This window comes from Patagioenas fasciata, chromosome 8 (assembly GCF_037038585.1).
Source record: "Patagioenas fasciata isolate bPatFas1 chromosome 8, bPatFas1.hap1, whole genome shotgun sequence".
In the NCBI taxonomy this organism is placed as follows: Eukaryota; Metazoa; Chordata; class Aves; order Columbiformes; family Columbidae; genus Patagioenas; species Patagioenas fasciata.
Genome location: NC_092527.1, coordinates 40212531 through 40230509, shown reverse-complemented (window position 1 = coordinate 40230509; position 17979 = coordinate 40212531). Strand labels below are relative to the sequence as shown.

General features: G+C 42.8%; 1 protein-coding gene across 4 annotated transcripts in view; it reads left to right on the top strand.

The window, feature by feature from the left end:
• Nucleotides 1-17979, top strand: part of C8H10orf90 (chromosome 8 C10orf90 homolog) — a 103284-nt gene that overhangs the window by 36092 nt on the left and 49213 nt on the right. Inside the window, exon 1 of one of the 4 annotated variants that reach the window (XM_071812240.1) lies at nucleotides 11693-11721. The exons of the other annotated variants lie outside the window; for them this stretch is intronic. The gene's annotated coding sequence lies outside the window, so the exon portion shown is untranslated. Of the gene's footprint in view, nucleotides 1-11692; nucleotides 11722-17979 lie in introns of those variants that run through there. 4 annotated transcript variants of the gene reach the window in all.

The following is a 17979-nucleotide window of genomic DNA, read 5'->3' as shown; positions in this document are numbered from 1 at the left end:
AGTCCAGGTGCTCTGCAAGGCGTCAACCCGTGTTTGTGCTGGATGCCGGCGGAGGTTGCGTGGATATCAGCGTTACCTGTGACCATCACAGTCACTGCTCTGTGGAAATGTTCTCTTGTGTGTGCCCTGAAGGGGCAAAGGAGAAATGAAGTAAAAATGCAACAGATGGCGGTTCCAAGTGGTGCATAAAACATATAGATAAGTCATGCGGGGCTTAAGTATCTGTTGGCTTTTTGGTTGTTGCTTTGAATGAAAAAAATATTCCTTAATCAACTTCAATACTTGGCAAAGATTTTGTTGTTTTGTACTTGCAAATGAGGTATATTTATATATATATATATTTATATATATATATATATATGAGATGACCCAGCAGGAGCATTAAGTCTCTCCAGGTAAGTCCCATTCTGTCCCCTGACCCCTACCCACGGGGTTAATTCCCAATCCTTGTACAACCCCACAAGCACTGGTTGCACATTAATGTCAGGGTACATTATTCTACATCCATTCTCCTTTGAATTATTAAAAAAAAAAAAAAAGAAGAAAAACATCACATACACTGTTGTGGGTTTTTTTCAAAGCTCTTGTTCCGATAATGAGTAGAGGTCACGTGCTTGTTTTAATTTTTACTGCGTTTTGTGAGTTTTAGAGGTGGATGTTCATGCAAATTTGTTGAAGAGTCTAAAAATGTGCTTTAGAATGGTTCCACTCATTTTGTATCAAAAATCATGCGTGCAGCAATTTGGAACAGCCTGGTTTTTGCTTGACTTGTGGTTTTTTTTGTGTGCATGCAAACTAAGTACAACAAGAGGTGTCTCCTGTAATTGCCAGTGTGAGGATGCCCATGTCTCCTCATTTCCCAGCCAGCGGGCGGGTAGGGGATGCGTGGTCTCCACTCTTTCCCCAGGTTCGAAGCTCTGTGAGAGCAAAGCTGTGGATGTGCACCCTGTGAGCGATGCTAAGAGCAGGTTCTTTGTAGTTTGGCAGCATTCCCTTCTTTGTGTAACATTTATTTTGCTGCTTTTGGGGTTGGTCACTCGAAGGCCGTGCATTGTGGCATGGCTGCGGCTGATGGACTTTGCTGTATCAATGTGGAAGGGTACTGAGGTTTCCTGCTTAGGGCTTCCACTGCAAGACTTGTATATATGGTAATTAAGATAGAATAAGGTATTTCAAATTATACCGACCTCCTGTTCTAAGCCCAAGCAGTACACAAAATAAAAGGCAAGTTAAGTACCAGTAGAGGAAATTTTCTAGCTGTTGCTCAGCTGTCTGGGAGTCCATGGCAGAGGAAGCAGAAAGACTGGAAAAGCCAGCGTGCAGGTTGAGCAAGGCCTGGGACGTGGCCATGGGAAAGCCGAGCGCTGGCTGAATGTCACCCGCTTACTTTACTGGTCTCAGCTCAAAGCCACGGAGCCGACTTGAGCTAACAGAGCACGACCTGGAGATGGGTGCTGTGGTTTGGTGTGTCCTTGTGGTGGGACTTGTCACATTTGTGGGGACAGCAGTGCCACGTGTGTGTCCAGGAACCGGTCCCCAGCAGCAGGGAACCACGAGACATTGTGGATGACTCAGTTTTGTCTTTAACCTTAAAAAAAGACTAAGCCAGCACAACGACCTTAATTATATGCTTTTATTACTAGCTGCCTAGTGCCATCTATGTGGAAAAGCTGAGCCGGTATGATTATACATATTAAATAGGACAACAGCACAAGTAAAACGGCGATGCATGAAGACTTCTTATAATAAAGGTTTTAATTCTTCTTCTTCTGTTCCTTTGCTGTAAATCCCGTTGTGTGTGGGCCTGGAGGAGCAGCAGTCCCTTCTGCAGCCCAGCCTCAGGCTGATATGTCCCCAGGGCGTGTTTCAAGGCTTCTTTCAGACAGCATTGCTCTTGTTTCATGTGACATTGCTCTCTCTGTGTCCCTGCAGAGAGGGAGAGGTGAGCAGGGGACAGTCACACTCAAACCTGCGTGTGCGGTCCCTGGCCCAAACCTGTCTCGGATGACAGTCAGTGATGTGCAACATGCATTAATCATGGCCGTGCGTGATGGTGTAACATGTCAGTCATACTTCCCATGGCTTGTAAAATTCATGCATGAAAGATTCATCCTCAGGTTTTGAATTGTGTAGCTCTTTGGGAAAGTGCATTCCTTCCTGCCGGTGGGTTATCGGTTCAGGAATCGGCCAAGCTTCTGATCACTTTGTTTGTTTGTGGGGTTGTTTGTTCGTTGGGTGCCTTTTTTGGTTTGTTTTGTATGAGTTTTGGGTTTTGTGTGTTTGTGTGCACTCCATAGTGGCACATAGAGTGTCCATGGAAGATTTGATTTCTTGAGCAGAAAAACAGGTAAGGGACAAGAAGAGAGAGCCCCAAACCATTTTCAGGTTGAACTGTAGGTGGAGTTACCATACCTGGGGGTGTTTAAAAGACATTTAGATGAGGTCCTCAGGGACATGGTTTAGTGCTAGAGTTAGGTTATGGTTGGACTCGATGATCCTGAGGGTCTCTTCCAATCAATTCTGTGATGCTACTTAATCATTCCGAGCTACAGAAAGGGAAGTTCAGAACCTGAATGTCAGCCTTAATATATTTAAATGACAATTACTGAACTGTCACCCAATGGCTGACAGTAATCACTAACAGGCAACTGCTTTTGTAACCTGCATTTGAAGAAACCGAAGCTGTGGAGTAGATTGAGGGTCCATGGCACAGCCTTGTCATGTAGCTGTGTCTGACAAACAAAGTGTCTCCTAACAGCCTGAATTGACTACAGTAGATGAGTAAAATATACTGATTGAAAACTTTTCATTTCACAGCCTTCAAGAACTGACTTGTCTACAGTACGTGTTGCTGTATTGTGCTGTGAGGGCAATTAGCTGGAAGAGTGGCTTCATTTTCCTTCGTTGGTTGACAGTGGTGTCTTTCAGAATGATCTCTGGCGCTATGAGCAGTAAATCATGGGATGCTCGCAAAGGTTAAACCCTTTGATTTTAAAAAACAATTTTTTTAAGTATAATTTGCTTACATTCAGAGAGGCTACATTAGGAATATTATGAGACACTGGAGTCTCCTTCTAACTGTTACGGTAATGAATAACTGTTGGAAACTGTTTGATATTTCCATGGTTTGAGGCATCAGTGGCACCAGAGAGGAATATCTTACCTTTCAACCAAGTCTCTAATTGTTTCTCGAGTTGATAAAAGAGTTAATCTATTACTGGCAAGATACTCACTTCAGTTGTAGGTGAATCTTAAAAAACCTTCTCGGTCGCTGTCAAAATCAAGCGATCTGTGTGAATTACTCTGAATAATACCATGGTGGTATTGTCATTTTTGCTGTTTTCACCTTTTCTGGCAACACATTTCCCAAGAGTTTTGTTCTTGCTGTGGAATTATATCTGCGACCCCCTCCCGCGGCGCTGTCTGACACCTGACAGCCCACCAGCAGCAACTGGGAAAATTCGGCTTCAAGTACTATTGGGTGTACAGTGATGACCGCTGTCTATTTTGAACATGCACAATCTTTCCTGCACTCCCTGCAAAGCACACACAGCCTTTCCCTGAGTGTTGTATCCGGCCTTGTTGATGGTGCGTTACCATCAGTAATTAGGGTCCTGCTTAGGGACGTCTCACAAACAACTAAAAATACGTCTCTGCCTTTATATAAACCTTTCCTGGTGATTAAAGAGCATCAGTGCAGGCTTTTTAAGTGACAGAGGATGTAATGGTGCAGAACAAACAGAGAATGAACAGTAATGAAATTAATTGTTGTGGGTTGAGTGTCTTTTGGAAGATGAAGAATTGAGTCAAAAGAATATACCCACAGCTCTTGTGGGTAGTGAGGACTATTTTTGAAATGTATATAAAATGATTATTTTCCTTTTTTCAGTAATATCGAGCTTTAGCAGGTGATGTTGCCTCACAAAGTCTAAGAGAAGGAGGGTACTTCTTTCCTGTTTAGTCAGTTTATATTAAAAGGTCACAACTTAGGCGAAATTATACTGCAAGTAAGGTTTAATCAACAACTAGTTGGCTGGCTCTTGATTTGCTATAGTTTCTTTCCACCACATTTTTGCTCATGTGACTGAGTGGATGAAAATGAGTCGCCTGTTATATTGAAGGTAGGTGCTCACCTTCATTAATAATAATGTGAAGTATCGCTAAACCAGAAAAGCAGTCTGCAGTCAGGTTCTGTGCCAGCCCGTGAATAACAGCACAAAATCTCTAAGCGCAATTTTAAAAAGGGAATTGAAGCAATGCGATTTCATTCTCACTTCCTACATCTAGAATAGGATGCGGACAATACAAAGTGCATTGTCACACTGAGTGTGATATACCATTGAGTGCATTGTGGATATACCTCTCATACAATCCTCTCTGTATAGAATAGTTGGATAGTGATACTGAACTTAATGGGGGAAGGAAGAAAAAGCTGCATACCAGAATGGACATAGCAAATTGTGAACGGCTGCTCCAGTAGATTTAGGAGGGTTGCTATGGTTTCTTTTATAAAAATCTTCCAGCCATAGAGATGGGTTTTTCAAACAATGCTGTACGTAGGCGTGAGAAATGTCCCACGCATGCAGCACCAGTCCGTGGGTACCCGGCCAAACACCCCGGTGAGCGTTGGGTGGGTGCTGAGCATCACCAGTTCAACCATTCACTGTCCTCTCCCCAAACTATCATAATCCAAACTGAGAACTGCCTGCGGTACCAGTCATTGCCTGGTGAAAAGGTGAGCACGTAGCATGGCGTAGCTAAATTACCCAAACTCTTATTCTCCTGTTGCATCCTCCCCTTTTTGTTATCTCCTATTTCTGAATTTCTCCACGCTGAATTTTTTAGGGCAAATGCTGCTTGCTTTGGGCTTTTTTTTCCTCTTCCTTTGCCTGCACAGTGCCTTGAACAACAGCTCATGACCTAGTTCTGTCTTTTAATTGCTGCTGCAATATGAATTTTAATTCCAACTGGAGTCCAGATGTATTGGGAATATGCAGCACATGTCAGGGCCAGTGCCATTTATCTCACAGGCCAGTGTTGCCCAGCCCTCTGAATTCAGGGAGCCCTTAGCCCTTTTGAAAAAGATCTTAAATCACCATTATGTGATGGAAAGTTGGAGACATAGCAACTGTTTATCTGTCTGCTATTATGTATTTTCTGTTACAGCTCAGTTTAGTTTACTGTTCTTTAAGCTTTGCCTAGAAATATTAATGGGAGTGAATGTGAGCCTTTTTCTTGCATCCAAGTGAACCTGGCCATAGGTAGTGGCAATTTCTAGGAGTTCATCTCTGTTTATTGATACTTAATATTTTCAGCTACTTTTCTTGACCATTTTAGGTGATGTATGGACATTGGTGGTAGAAGATGAGTAGGTCATCAACAGCTGTGGGTATTTTGCATCTAGGGGAGATCATAACTTGATGAACAAGGTATTAGATTTAGCAGGCTCCAAAAGAGTACACCTTTTGGAACAGTGCAATCTTTGTGCACCAAAAATACCTTTATTTACTTCTCTGCAATTTATTTACTGTGTTCTGAGCATCCCACAGATTTCCTGTGCCATCAGTTGACATTTAGCTGCTGTGCTTAGTTCAGATTTCCCTCTTTTCCTCCATGGCAATGAGTAGTGAAGGCAAGTTATCAATATGCCTCCTACTGACTGCTCCAGAAAGAGCTTATTTTTAATCATTGTATGACTGTAGCTTCTGAAAGACACTGGAATCCTTTGGGAGCAGTTAAAAAAAAAAAGGCATATTTAAAACATAAGCTATTTTAGGTTAGATTAGATCTTGAAATGCTGGGATACACTGGTATTCAATCAGCATAGAAGTTTAATTGTTCATCTTAAGGAAACTGTAAAAGGGAGGAAAATAGCACTTTCTGGTGTACATGTAAATATGCTCTACCCAAAGCATCCACATTCAAGGCAGGTGCAAGAAGAGTTTTGGTTTGTATTATGCCCGTTGATATAGAACGCAGAAAAGGAGAGTTGATGCTATCTGGAGAGGCAGAGCAGAAAGCTGAGGACACACACACAATAGACATAACGTCAGTGCCTTATATTATTACTGATATTTGATGTACAATAGTATATTTGACTAAAAACAAAACCAGTAGTACAGTCTGAGGAGCAGAAATTTAGTACATTAATTCCCAACACTGTGGAGTCTTGTAGCTGAGATTTCAGAATACAAGCTAACAATGTAGCTGTAAGATAAATCTCTTTAAAAGGAAACTGCCATGATATCACCTACAAACCTTTATGAAAAGCATATTAATCTCAAGGTTACCAGCAAGATAGCATAAAGATTCTTCTACGCTCAGAAGATAAGTGCTTTTATGTTTGGGGAAAAGATCTTCTGTTCCTCACCCAGAGGGCTGAGGTCCTCGCCTTAAGTGCAAAATGCAGCTGTGGCCCAGGGACTTGTTACAACCACACTTATATCACCTCCTTGATACCACGTTCCCAGTGGCAATGTGAGATCATTAAATAAGATTTGATCTCCTCTTTGCATCCTCTGAGGAGGCAGGAGACCCAGATTGTTGGCCGACGGTCTGCGTTGGCCTCTCGACTCATCTTTGTGCGGTTGGTGGCAATTTCCACGCTGCCCAAAGCCAAAACCTCGCTCGGCAGTGCATGGAGCCTTTCTCCAGCAGCTGAGCTATTAGCAATCGCTTTCATGTACTTCTCTCCTGGGGGAAATGTGGGCTGACTCCGTTGTCGTGTGTGGGAGGAGGATGTGAGAGTGCGAGCCAAACACCACCGCAGGTCCCTTTTCTCTTGCAGGTGGAAAGATAAAAGGGCTTGTAAATGGGTCTCTGAGCCCTCTTCCATAAAACCAGGGGCTCTTCTCTTGCTCAGGGCTCCTCGGGGGCTGCGAGAAGAGCCCCCTTTGGTATAGCATCTGCTGCTTTTACCCCATCAGGCTGGCACAGGGTGCAGAACTGCAGCTCCTGCAACACCTGCCTGGGGCAAGTCTGTGGCCCAAAATTTGCGTTATTACCCCCAAACCTCTCCCTGAATAAATAGCACCGTGCAGCGGATGCATCCAAGGACAGAGGTCTGAATGTGGGGCTTGTGCAGAGCTAAAGAGCCGTTTTGGTGGTTCCTTCTAGGATCCCATCCAGCTTGGGCAGCAAAAAAGCCAGAAAGAGCCAGGGGGGAGAAACCTGAGGAAGGAAACTTGTGCTGCTGTCTGCACGTTCCAGACTGGTACATGCAATCTGAGGTCTGTGAGAAGCAGCTAAAGAAAGGGAGCAAAGAGCATTATCTGCTGGGATTGCCTTTCCAACCCTTCCAGCCAGTAGATGATCGCAGCAGGTTCCTGTGTAATGGCTTGGTCTTAATCATCTATGCTCGTTTACTGTCTGGATCTTCAGCGAGCTGCTCTGCCTCTTACTCATATCCAAATTCCGCTGTATTACTGTTAATGTTGTTTCTCTTCCCCTTTGTGCTCCTCAGGTAGCAACCGCATTTCAGCTTGTTTTTGGAAACCAGCAGTAATATTTCCCGAGACGATTTGTTTCTTTAATTTGTTCTGGTGCCTGACACTCCTGGCTCGTGCAGAGCTCTCCCTGGGCTCCCAAGTATCCCTGCAGTACATGTGTCTTCAGCACAGTGGATTTTAATCAGGGCTCCCGGAATTCCCTAATACTTCAGCCCAAATCCTCCCGTAAATCTGAGCACATTCAGCAAAAACATGTGCAGCTGGTGATGAGACATAATTGCCAACAATTTCACACCCCCAGAATCCTCGCTTGACTCTAACATTGCTGGAGCCCCATCTTTCCCATCACCATTTCAAGCGAGAATCTCACAGTTGCCAGGGGATGGATTTTTTATGCACTTAGATATGAAATATTTTTAAAGCATGAAGAACAGAATTACCCATTCAGTTTTCTGGTTAATACTTGCTATATTAAAATGGAAGGACCAAAACACAGTGAGAAGCGAATCCCTGGAGGTCCAGAGGCCAGGTTTGATACAGGTACTATCCAGGCATTCAAAATATTATTTGAATCTGTGTCTGCTGAATTTAGTTGGAGCTTTGACAGTTACTGACTGTCACAGGAGACTTCCACTTCTCCTCCTGACTCAATTACCGAGTCTCATGCTTCTCATAATATTACCATTGCTGTAAATAAAGTCAAATTCATTCTCCTTTTTCTTTACTATTCCAAGGAAAAAGCAAGTGCCTGACTTCTACCGCCTAGCATCAAATTGAGCCCAAGCCTCGGAGGAACTCTTGGTTGAATTTGAATTAAGTATTTTTTCAGCAAAGTTGTGGTTATTGATGCACTGTATTTAAAGACAAAGCCTCCTGTATTTACTGCCTATTTCCAAATTCTTGCTATAAGAGCATCTACTACATAAAGGCTAAAAATAACAGATATGCTTAAGTCCCCTTAAAATTTTACAGACAAGAATCAGTAGTAGATGCAGTACTTCAGCAAACCACTACATTATTTTTAGTGCTACTTTACTTTCCATAATGCATTCTGTTCCTTATGCAGTCTAATACTTGTTTTCCTTTTTCTCTATTATTGCATGCTGAAAAGATGTTTACATTAAGCTGTTTGTGACTCTTGGTCTTTTTCCTGAGTGATTAGCTGATTGCAGCTCAATAATGTTTGAGTAGTTCAAATTATTTCTTGCACTTCATGTTTGTAGTAATCTGAGTCTGTCTATACACAACTTCTGAATCGTGCCCGATTCTGGGACTCATTAAATGTGCGTGTGTCAGGCAGGCTCCACTTCCAGTGTAAGTGCCTTGCTTCTCTTAATTCTCTCCTTTTCCAATGGGTGTTGCAGAGGCTAATTGCAAGGAGGAGGATCAGCAGAGGATCATGCCTGGAAGTGCTCTTCTGCTGAATGAAATTCCTCAAAACCTGGGATTCCCAAACTATGAAGTGCTGCTAGAATGTGAGATGGGTTGCTCCCAAATGCCTTTGTAGAATCACAGAATCAACTGGGTTAGAGAAGACCTTGGAGATCATCAAGTCCAAGCCTTAACTGAGCTGTGTGAGCTAAATACCTTTATACAGGCAGTACCTCAAACAAATACCCTTATCTTGTAGAGATCCTCACTGTGCCCCCATGATTCTACCTCTCTTCCAGCCCTCCTCTGAGAGACCCCCATTAGCTGCAGGGTAGTCAGGCTGATGCATGAAGAGGTGGGATTGGGTTTGACTTCTGGATGTCAAGGGTTGAGGTATGTGAGAAGAGGTGGGAAGGTTGGAGATGGGACATCTTTTGGGCTCCTAGGCAGGTGTGTAAGGATTTGAAATGGTTTAATAGAGGAAGAAGCAATTGATGCATGTCTTGCACTGGTGCACACACACCTCTCTGGTGTGAAACATACATCTTTAATCAGTTTAACCAAGGGTGTGAGCACAGTGTTAAGAAACAGGCACTAATAGGATGGAAACCCCCTGGAAGAAATGTGTTTTAACAAACAAGGATGTATTCTGTCTTATAAAACACAGTGCTGCCTGTGTTGCTTTAGCAGCAGCAGAAGGGAATGTCTGGGCTGCAGTCCTCAATTTTTATTTTTTTAAGGTACTTTATTAAAGCACTTTTTGTAGTGCAAAATGCATGAGCAGTCACTGGAGGAAATATTTCCTTTTAACAGGGGATTGTCTCCCCTATTCTTATATGTGCTTTTTTATCCCATGAACCCTCTGTTCTGTTAATACCTGTCCCACCCTCCAGCACGGCTGTGGGTTTGTTCTGGGAAAATACACTTCTGAATCTCAGATCTAGAGTCCACCTCTTATTTCTTCAGCCCTTTAATGAGCTATTTACTCTTAACTAGAGAAACTAGTTGAAACACCTGACACGAAGGAGCGGGTTTGGGTTGTGGATCCCAGCAAGTGGGAAGAAGGTGGGAGTTGAGACCTGCCCTCCCCATTAGCCCATTGGAGCACTGTCCCTTCAGCCTCCCCTCTTCTCTGAATCCTCTAATCTTTTGATTTTGTTTTCTTCTGAAGTGTGAGACTTTTGGCATTGGTTCATGGGACAGACACCCCACAGGACACCCTGGCTCAATGCTGGAACTGGAAGGTGGCCTCTGGGTTAGTCCCTCTCCTCAACCATGCACAAGGCACAGGTTCAGATCAGGCTGAGCCCCCCTACTCAATGAGTAGGGCTGTGAACTGGGAGAAAGCCTTAGTCACAACACCTTGGATGCAGAACGGAGGCCTGGTGGTGAGAGGGGACTGTACCTGCAAGAGGACAGCTGCTACATGAAGGTGAAGCTTCTCCAAAAACCACAGCTCCACATGGGCATCCAACCTCTGCCATGTGCCACTATGGACAATACACCCATGTGCCAAAACACACAAAGATCCACCAAATGTCAACAGCAAGGAAACACGGGGTGTGTGTAAAGATTTCATCCAGATTCTGCTGCTTCCTGGCAGGTGGGAGGTGAAGTTGCTATCTTTTGGCAAATAGTGTCATCGTTGATGCTTTGAATTAAGAGGGCTCATTAACTGCACAGTGCTACTTCTGAAGATGAGAAGTCGTCTTTTCACAGTGCGGGAGTTTTAACTGTGCCCTGGCTAAAGATTACCTCAACCCGCTATAAATTGAGATGTTTTACTAATTGGCTTCTTGGTTCATTAGCCAAATTGTGTGTATGAGGGAAATGGGAAAAGCTCAGAATGAATTTCCCCTGCAATCCTTAATTTAAATGGTGAATAATCATCCTTACCTTGAACAAAACATGTTATGCGATTTGCAGTGATGGAATTAATCTTTTACTTTGGGATCATTTGCCACCCTTAAAGCTTTGTGGGAAAATGATCCTCGGTTGTGCCTCATTGTGGCATGGTGTGAAAGTATAATCATTATCGTATGCTGTAATCATCTCAAATTTTATACAGAAACACTTTGTCATGGGCAGTTCTTATCTCACTGCTTGAAGAAATATACAAGGAACAGAGATAAATGGCAAAAGTTTTGAAAAGCCAGCTTTAGTGGAAAGGATGCTTTTGCTCTCTTTCCATTATAGCCATGTAAGTAGCAAAAATATGGTGTGTCTCTAGTTGACTCTTTCCAATGCAGTGCACTCAGCTAAAAACCAAAGATACTCTGAGCAGCTAAAGGGAAAAAACTCCACTAATTCATCAAAGCGAACGCTGTAGAATTTAATCTGTTTTATGAATTTTCTGCCGTTGATTGTTATGGCACAACCGGGGCATGGGAGGTCACTTGTGAGCACTGAATTGCTAGTTGTGCGACACTTAAAAAAAGAGAAGGCTAAAAGAAAGGTTAAATTAAAGAAGTTGCTAGAAGGTATTTTTTGCGAGATGAATGTGTATTATCTAAATTAATGACAGTAAACCTCCAATTAGCTGAACGTTGATGCAGAACTCCAGCTTTATAAGGTAAATAGATGTTTTCTCAAGCCAAAGGGCTGGGTAAGGAAATGTTTAGCCTGCAACTGTAATAGGGTTACAGGTAGATGAACACCTTCTATCTATTGGGGCATGGTGACCTCCCTGCTGTTGCTGACAAGTCTTTACAATAAATCTGTCATTGCTTCCAAACAGCAATGCAGGCTATGAAACTCATGACCTTGTTCTCGGGACTATCCTCCCATAGTATGGGATGGGCAAAAGCCTTGAATGTGCTGCTTTGTTTTCAAACATACAGCTCCGCTTTTGTTTTAGAACAGAGATTTCCTCTTCAGCCCAGCGCATGTTGTTTTCGCACACGTAAGTTTGAAGTGCAACATCTAAACTTGTTTCTGTTTTGTTAATTTATTGAATTTTTCTGTAAATATACATCAAAGAGAACAGCAGCTTCGAACTGCTTTTGTTGAGGATTTGGCAATCTATACATACTAAAATAATTGTATATAATTGAATAACAGTTATTTGAACGACTTGCTCATTAGAATGGTTAGCATTTTCTTGCAGCTTGTCTTTATGTGAAAGGTGGGTCATCTCATGGTAGAACACTGCAGTTGCCCACATTCATTAATAGTTGCAGTATACCAGTTACCTGTGTGTATTTATTGTCATTATGGCTTTGAATAGCAGCAAAACCAAAAAATCTGGTCTGTGAAGAAGAGAAAAGAAGAAGAAAAAATGAGCCCAAAAGAACCCAAACCCCACAAACAAACAAACGAATAATAATAACAACAAAAACACCACACACCTTTGCATTATTTCTTAAGGTCTTATTTTCCTAAATATCTCTCAACGATGCTCACAGTGTCTTTTGTAGAGGCCTTGTGACAGGGGCATAACAACACTGCATCAGAGCAAGAATCCAGTTACATCATTATTCTGATTCTGGTTCACTATTTACTTGTGCAAAAAATATCTTCTAAAATGTATGTATGTACCCAGTACTTTCACAGCTCCCAATGCATCTTCCTATGCATCTTTTGAAAGCCGTTTATGATTTTAGTAGATCTCCAGGACTTTGCTGCTTTTTTGACTTTTGCTGACAAGTCCCAAGTTATTTAGTGTCATTATTTTGCAGTAATGGTTCCTTTCCTGAGATGTTCTGGAACAATATCAGTTCTTAATATAGTTCTGTCATTTTAGCGTGGAAATCCAGCTTATGAAGATTTTGAAGTTCTACTGAAGTTCTATTTACCTAATTTCCTGTGTATTTTCCTTGATTCTTGGCTCTGCTCCTTTGTCAGCCTGGTCTTCTCTCATTTCTATATAATTTATACTGGCTTCTATTTCATACTGTCCACTGATTTGTCTTAATGCCATCATATGTCTGAAATGCCTGCGATATCAATATCCCTTTTTGAAAGCAAGCATTCTGGATTACTCAGCACTTCTATGCTATGTATTTTTATTCGAACTCACACAGTATTGCCTCCGTTGCTATTTGTACGCGCCGGGTGTAAATGCATTATGCTCCAGGTGTAAATGCAGTCTTCCTTGTGTTCACTGTTGTTTGCCATTTATTTTAAATTGAGACCCCCTGTCTTCACTCTGCTCAAAGATAAAGAGGAAAGGTGGGGTGGGCAAATCTAAGGGAGTGGGGGGACAGCACAACCTCCACCCCATCACAAGAAAACTCAGCTTTAAAAGCATTAACGGTGCTGTTCTATTCTGGTGTAGATGGAGCCAGGCTTCCTTTGCAGGCCTCCTCCTTAGCTGCCAGGTTTTTCCCCAGTAAAAGCCTTTCTCTTATTTCCATTGCATTTTCCTGCACAGGGACTACTCTATTAGGCTGGGACTATTTTTGCTGTGAGGGTTTTTATTCTTTTTTCTTGTGTCCACCTCTGTCTTTCCCAGTTTGTGTAACTCGCTATCTGAGGAGAGGTTGCTCTCCTTCAGAAACCTGAGTAGAATTTCCAAGACACATAATCAAAGACAAATAGTCATACATGTTCTTGACCCAGATCACGGGCTGGACACCAGCCCGCCTTTCCTTGACTCTTCTTTTCCCAGCTTTGATCCCCACTGCTGTTTATTTTACATTTCTAGCGATCTCTAAGAGACATTTAGCAAAGGCTTTGGATATGAGATGAATTCTAAAATCCATAACTTTTCCTCATATTGCATTTTCAAACCGAAATCCTCTCAAAAGGTCACTTGGAGGCTTGAAATATTTGAGCATTCAGATGGTTGTTGATTTTTCTCATGGTGATTGACTAGCCATCAAGCTCGTCATGCTCTTCTACTAAGATCAAAGTGGTTATGCTTTCTCTTCTTGCAAAGAAAGAGCCCATTGAACTTCTATATAGGTGCTGGTGGAACTGCGTTGTGCACAGATAGTTATCCACAGAAATGACGTGTGGATCACACCAAATACTGTAGAACCTGCTGTCCAGAGGAGAAACCATTTTGTGTGTGCGTTGTAGTTAAAAGAAAACACTAATCCACTCTGAAATGCTAATGATGGCTGGTTCATTTTCACAGAAGATCAGCAGGGCAGCGTTTGAGTTACGCTAGCTCTGTATGTCCCCAGCGAGATGCCATGGTGACTTCTTTATTGTTGGTGGATGGTTCATATGGGGCTCTTGTTAAGTGAATGGTCTTGGTCATCGTGCTAATAACATGCTTTTAGATGTTGGACAGTTAACTGTGGATGTGTTGTATGGGATAATGTATTTATAGCTGGAATCTTGGTTTGATATCCTTTCACCAAGTCTGGCTGAAATAAGGAGCATTGACTTCACAGTTCTACAGGCAATCTCAAAGAGTGTATAATTTCACAGGCATTTTATGGTAGATTAAAACACTGAGTTGACTCAGGAATGGCTGAAGATGATTCTTTTATAAAATAAATGTGCAAGGATCAAATTATTTCTAAGATATTTTACAAATATAGAAAAAAAAAATGACGTTTTTGGCTAGATAGTTATTTCTTTCAGCATTGACCTGCCTACATATGCATTAGATCCCATTTCAAGGGGAGACCTTCCAGTACCTAAAGGGAGCCTGCAAGAAAGCTGGACAGGGACTTTTTCCTAGGGCATGTGGTGACAGGACAAGGGTTAATGGCTTTAAGCTAGAAAAGGGTAGATTTAGTGTAGATATAAGGAGGAAATTCTTTGCCATGAGGGTGGTGAGGCCCTGGAACAGGCTGCCCAGAGAAGCTGTGGCTGCCCCATCCCTGGGTCAGGTTGGATGGGGCTTTGAGCAACCTGGTCTGGTGGACGGTGTCCCTGACCATGGCAGGGGCTTGAAACCGGATGATCTTTAAGGTCCCTTCCAACCCAAACCATTCAGTGATTCTATGATTTAATTAGTCTTTTTTAAGCAGCATGATGAAGCATGTAAACTTACATAAGTCATCTCAGTGCTCTCTTCTTTTTGAGATCAGTATATTTCTGTTGCTCCACTCATAGTTCATGGCCTTAAAATACTTTTCCATTTAGCTTCCAGGCTTTAATGATGCAGGTCTGCACTGACAAAATGCAGAGTATTGAGCTATGGTAGAAAAATGTTAATATCAGATAGTGATTTTTTTTCTTTTCCTTGGGAGAAAATAGCTCATGTAAATGAGGCAATCATTGCTGAGGAGCTAACTTAAAATGTTTCATTTCTCCGGTACAAATTGCCAAGCCTTTTTAAGAAAATAGAAAATGGTAAGTGCTTTATGGAACTCAGTAGCAAAAATATAATAGCTCTCTGTATGCCTCTTTGAAAAGCTGCGAATCTGGGGGTTGTTTTTGTAATGGTTGAAAAAGTAAATTGTGTATTATTTCTTTAAGAGAATGAGTTTTTATTTAGTTAAAGAAATCAGTTTATTATAAGTTATGCATTTGGAGAAACCTTTTAAGAAACATACTCTCTTGGATTTACAGTGGGGAGTGTGTGTTTGGTTTTCACCATTAAATAAAACCTTACCCTCGGCAAAAGAACTATTAAATATTCTTCAATTCTTAATAAATATTCTTCAGTTCTGTAAAATCCTGTATCATCTTCTATTTGGCAGCCGCACAGCAGCTGTTTGCTCACTGTCTTTTGATTAATTCTCTTACTATTCCAGAGTGTAATATACCTAGTTTGTTTAGAGGAAGGGAATACATTTCAAATTTTAAAATCCCTTTAACTGCAGTTACTGCATCTTTGCAGATTTAATTAGGTCTCAGTCCCTTCCAAATCATGTAAGTCAAAGGTCCCGTCTCACTTGTCCCTGAGGCATCATTACAAAAAGTCCCCAGATGGGGTCTAGTTTCTAACTGATAACTTTACCATATAGGGGCTAATTACTTGTGATCTTACACGTCGATGAGACTGTATTTTATATCTTTGAGCCACTGCAACTGTAACTGCCAAATTATCCTCTACTGTAATATGCGGGTTATTCCTCTATTAAATGGACTGGCTTCACAAATGACAATGCCTTCCTGCCAGGCTCTTGCATTTTAAACCGTAATTATTTCTGGCACACGGTTACATGCAATGAGCCCTTGTTAATCCACGTTACGATCTCGGATAAGCTGCTGGTGCCTGGTTGATTTAAGCCAAGAAAGGGTTGATTTAAGGTTGATTTAAGGTTGATTTAAGCCAGGAGCAGGGGAGCCAGGACCCCGAGTCCCGGGGATGTTTGGACCTGGTCTCCAGCTGGCTGGGATTCACTTAGCCCTGTCTTGAACTGCTCACTTTTTCTCTTTATGAGCAATTTCCCCTATCAGATCTTTAAAATAAATGACTCAACATCTTCTGAGATGGGGGAAAAAATGTATTTGAAGTCTATAATGCATGAAGGTGGTGTTGGAGGCCTAATCTAGTGTAAGCTGCATCCAGTCAGCCCTCTTAAGCACCAGGAAAGAGAAATTATTACCTAAAAAGCAGCAAATAGCTACAATTGTGCTCTGATTTCTTGGCTATATGTGATAGAGGTCAGTAACATAAAGCTGTTTATTTCTTCATACAAAGCAGTGGCTGTTATCGTGACTTGCTGTAGGTGAATGTATTGGAACCTCCTCATTCAAGGAAATATTGCGTTTTATTACAGCATTACTTCACACCCTCTGTGCTTTCTTCCCTGCTTCTTTCTCTATTACTTTTGACCCAGCCCAAAGGAGCTGACCTTGGGGTTGGCTCCCCAAAAGAGGAGTTTATTCCAGGAATATGAATCACAGAATCACAGAATCACAGAATTGGCTAGGTTGGAAAAGACCTCAGAGATCATCAAGTCCAACCCTTGGTCCAACTTCAGCCCATTTACTAGATCATGGCACTAAGAGCCATGTCCAATCTCAGTTTAAAAACCTCCAGGGACGGTGAGTCCACCACCTCCCTAGGCAGGCCATTCCAATGCCTGATCACTCTTTCCGTAAAGAACTTCTTCCTAATATCCAGCCTAAACTTCCCCTGGCAGAGTTTAAGCCCATGTCCCCTTGTCCTATTGCTAACTGCCTGGGAGAAGAGACCAGTTCCCACCTGACTATAACTTCCCTTCAGGTAGTTATAGAGAGTGATGAGGTCACCTCTAAGCCTCCTCTTCTCCAGGCTGAACAACCCCAGCTCCCTCAGCCTCTCACCATAGGTCATGTGCTCAAGTCCCTTCACCAGTCTTGTTGCTCTTCTCTGGACCCGCTCCAGCACCTCAATATCTTTCCTGAACTGAGGGGCCCAGAACTGAACACAATACTCCAGGTGTGGCCTCACCAATGCAGAGTACAGGGGAAGGATCACTTCCCTTGTCCTGCTGACCACACTATTTTTGATACAGGCCAGGATACCATTGGCCTTCTTGGCCACCTGGGCACACTGTTGGCTCATGTTGAGCTTGCTGTCAATCAGTACCCCCAGGTCCCTTTCTGTCTGGCTGCTCTCCAGCCACTCTGTGCCCAGCCTGTAGCGCTGAAGGGGGTTGTTGTGGCCAAAGTGCAGGACCCGGCACTTGGCCTTGTTGAACTTCATCCCATTGGAATCAGCCCATTTTTCCAGTCTATCCAGATCTCTTTGCAGAGCCCTCCTGCCTTCCAGCAGGTCAACACTGCCCCCCAACTTGGTGTCATCAGCAAATTTGCTGATGGTGGTCTCAATCCCCTCATCTAAATCATCAATAAAGATGTTAAACAGGACTGGACCCAACACTGACCCCTGGGGGACACCACTAGTGACTGGCCGCCAGCTAGATGCAGCCCCATTTACCAGCACTCTCTGGGCCCGGCCCTCCAGCCAGTTCTTAACCCAGCAGAGAGTGCACTTGTCCAAGCCATGGGCTATCAGCTTTTGAAGGAGTATATTATGGGAGACAGTGTCAAAGGCTTTGCTGAAGTCTAGATAGATCACATCTACAGCTTTCCCCTCATCCACTAGGTGGGTCACCTGATCATAAAAGGAAATCAGGTTGGTCAGACAGGACCTGCCCCTCCTAAACCCATGCTGGCTGGGTCTGATCCCTGGTCCATCCTGGAGGTGCTGTGTGATTGCATTCAGGATGATCTGCTCCATCACCCTGCCAGGCACCGAGGTCAGGCTGACAGGCCTGTAGTTGCCAGGGTCAGCTTTGCAGCCCTTTTTGTGGATTGGGGTAAC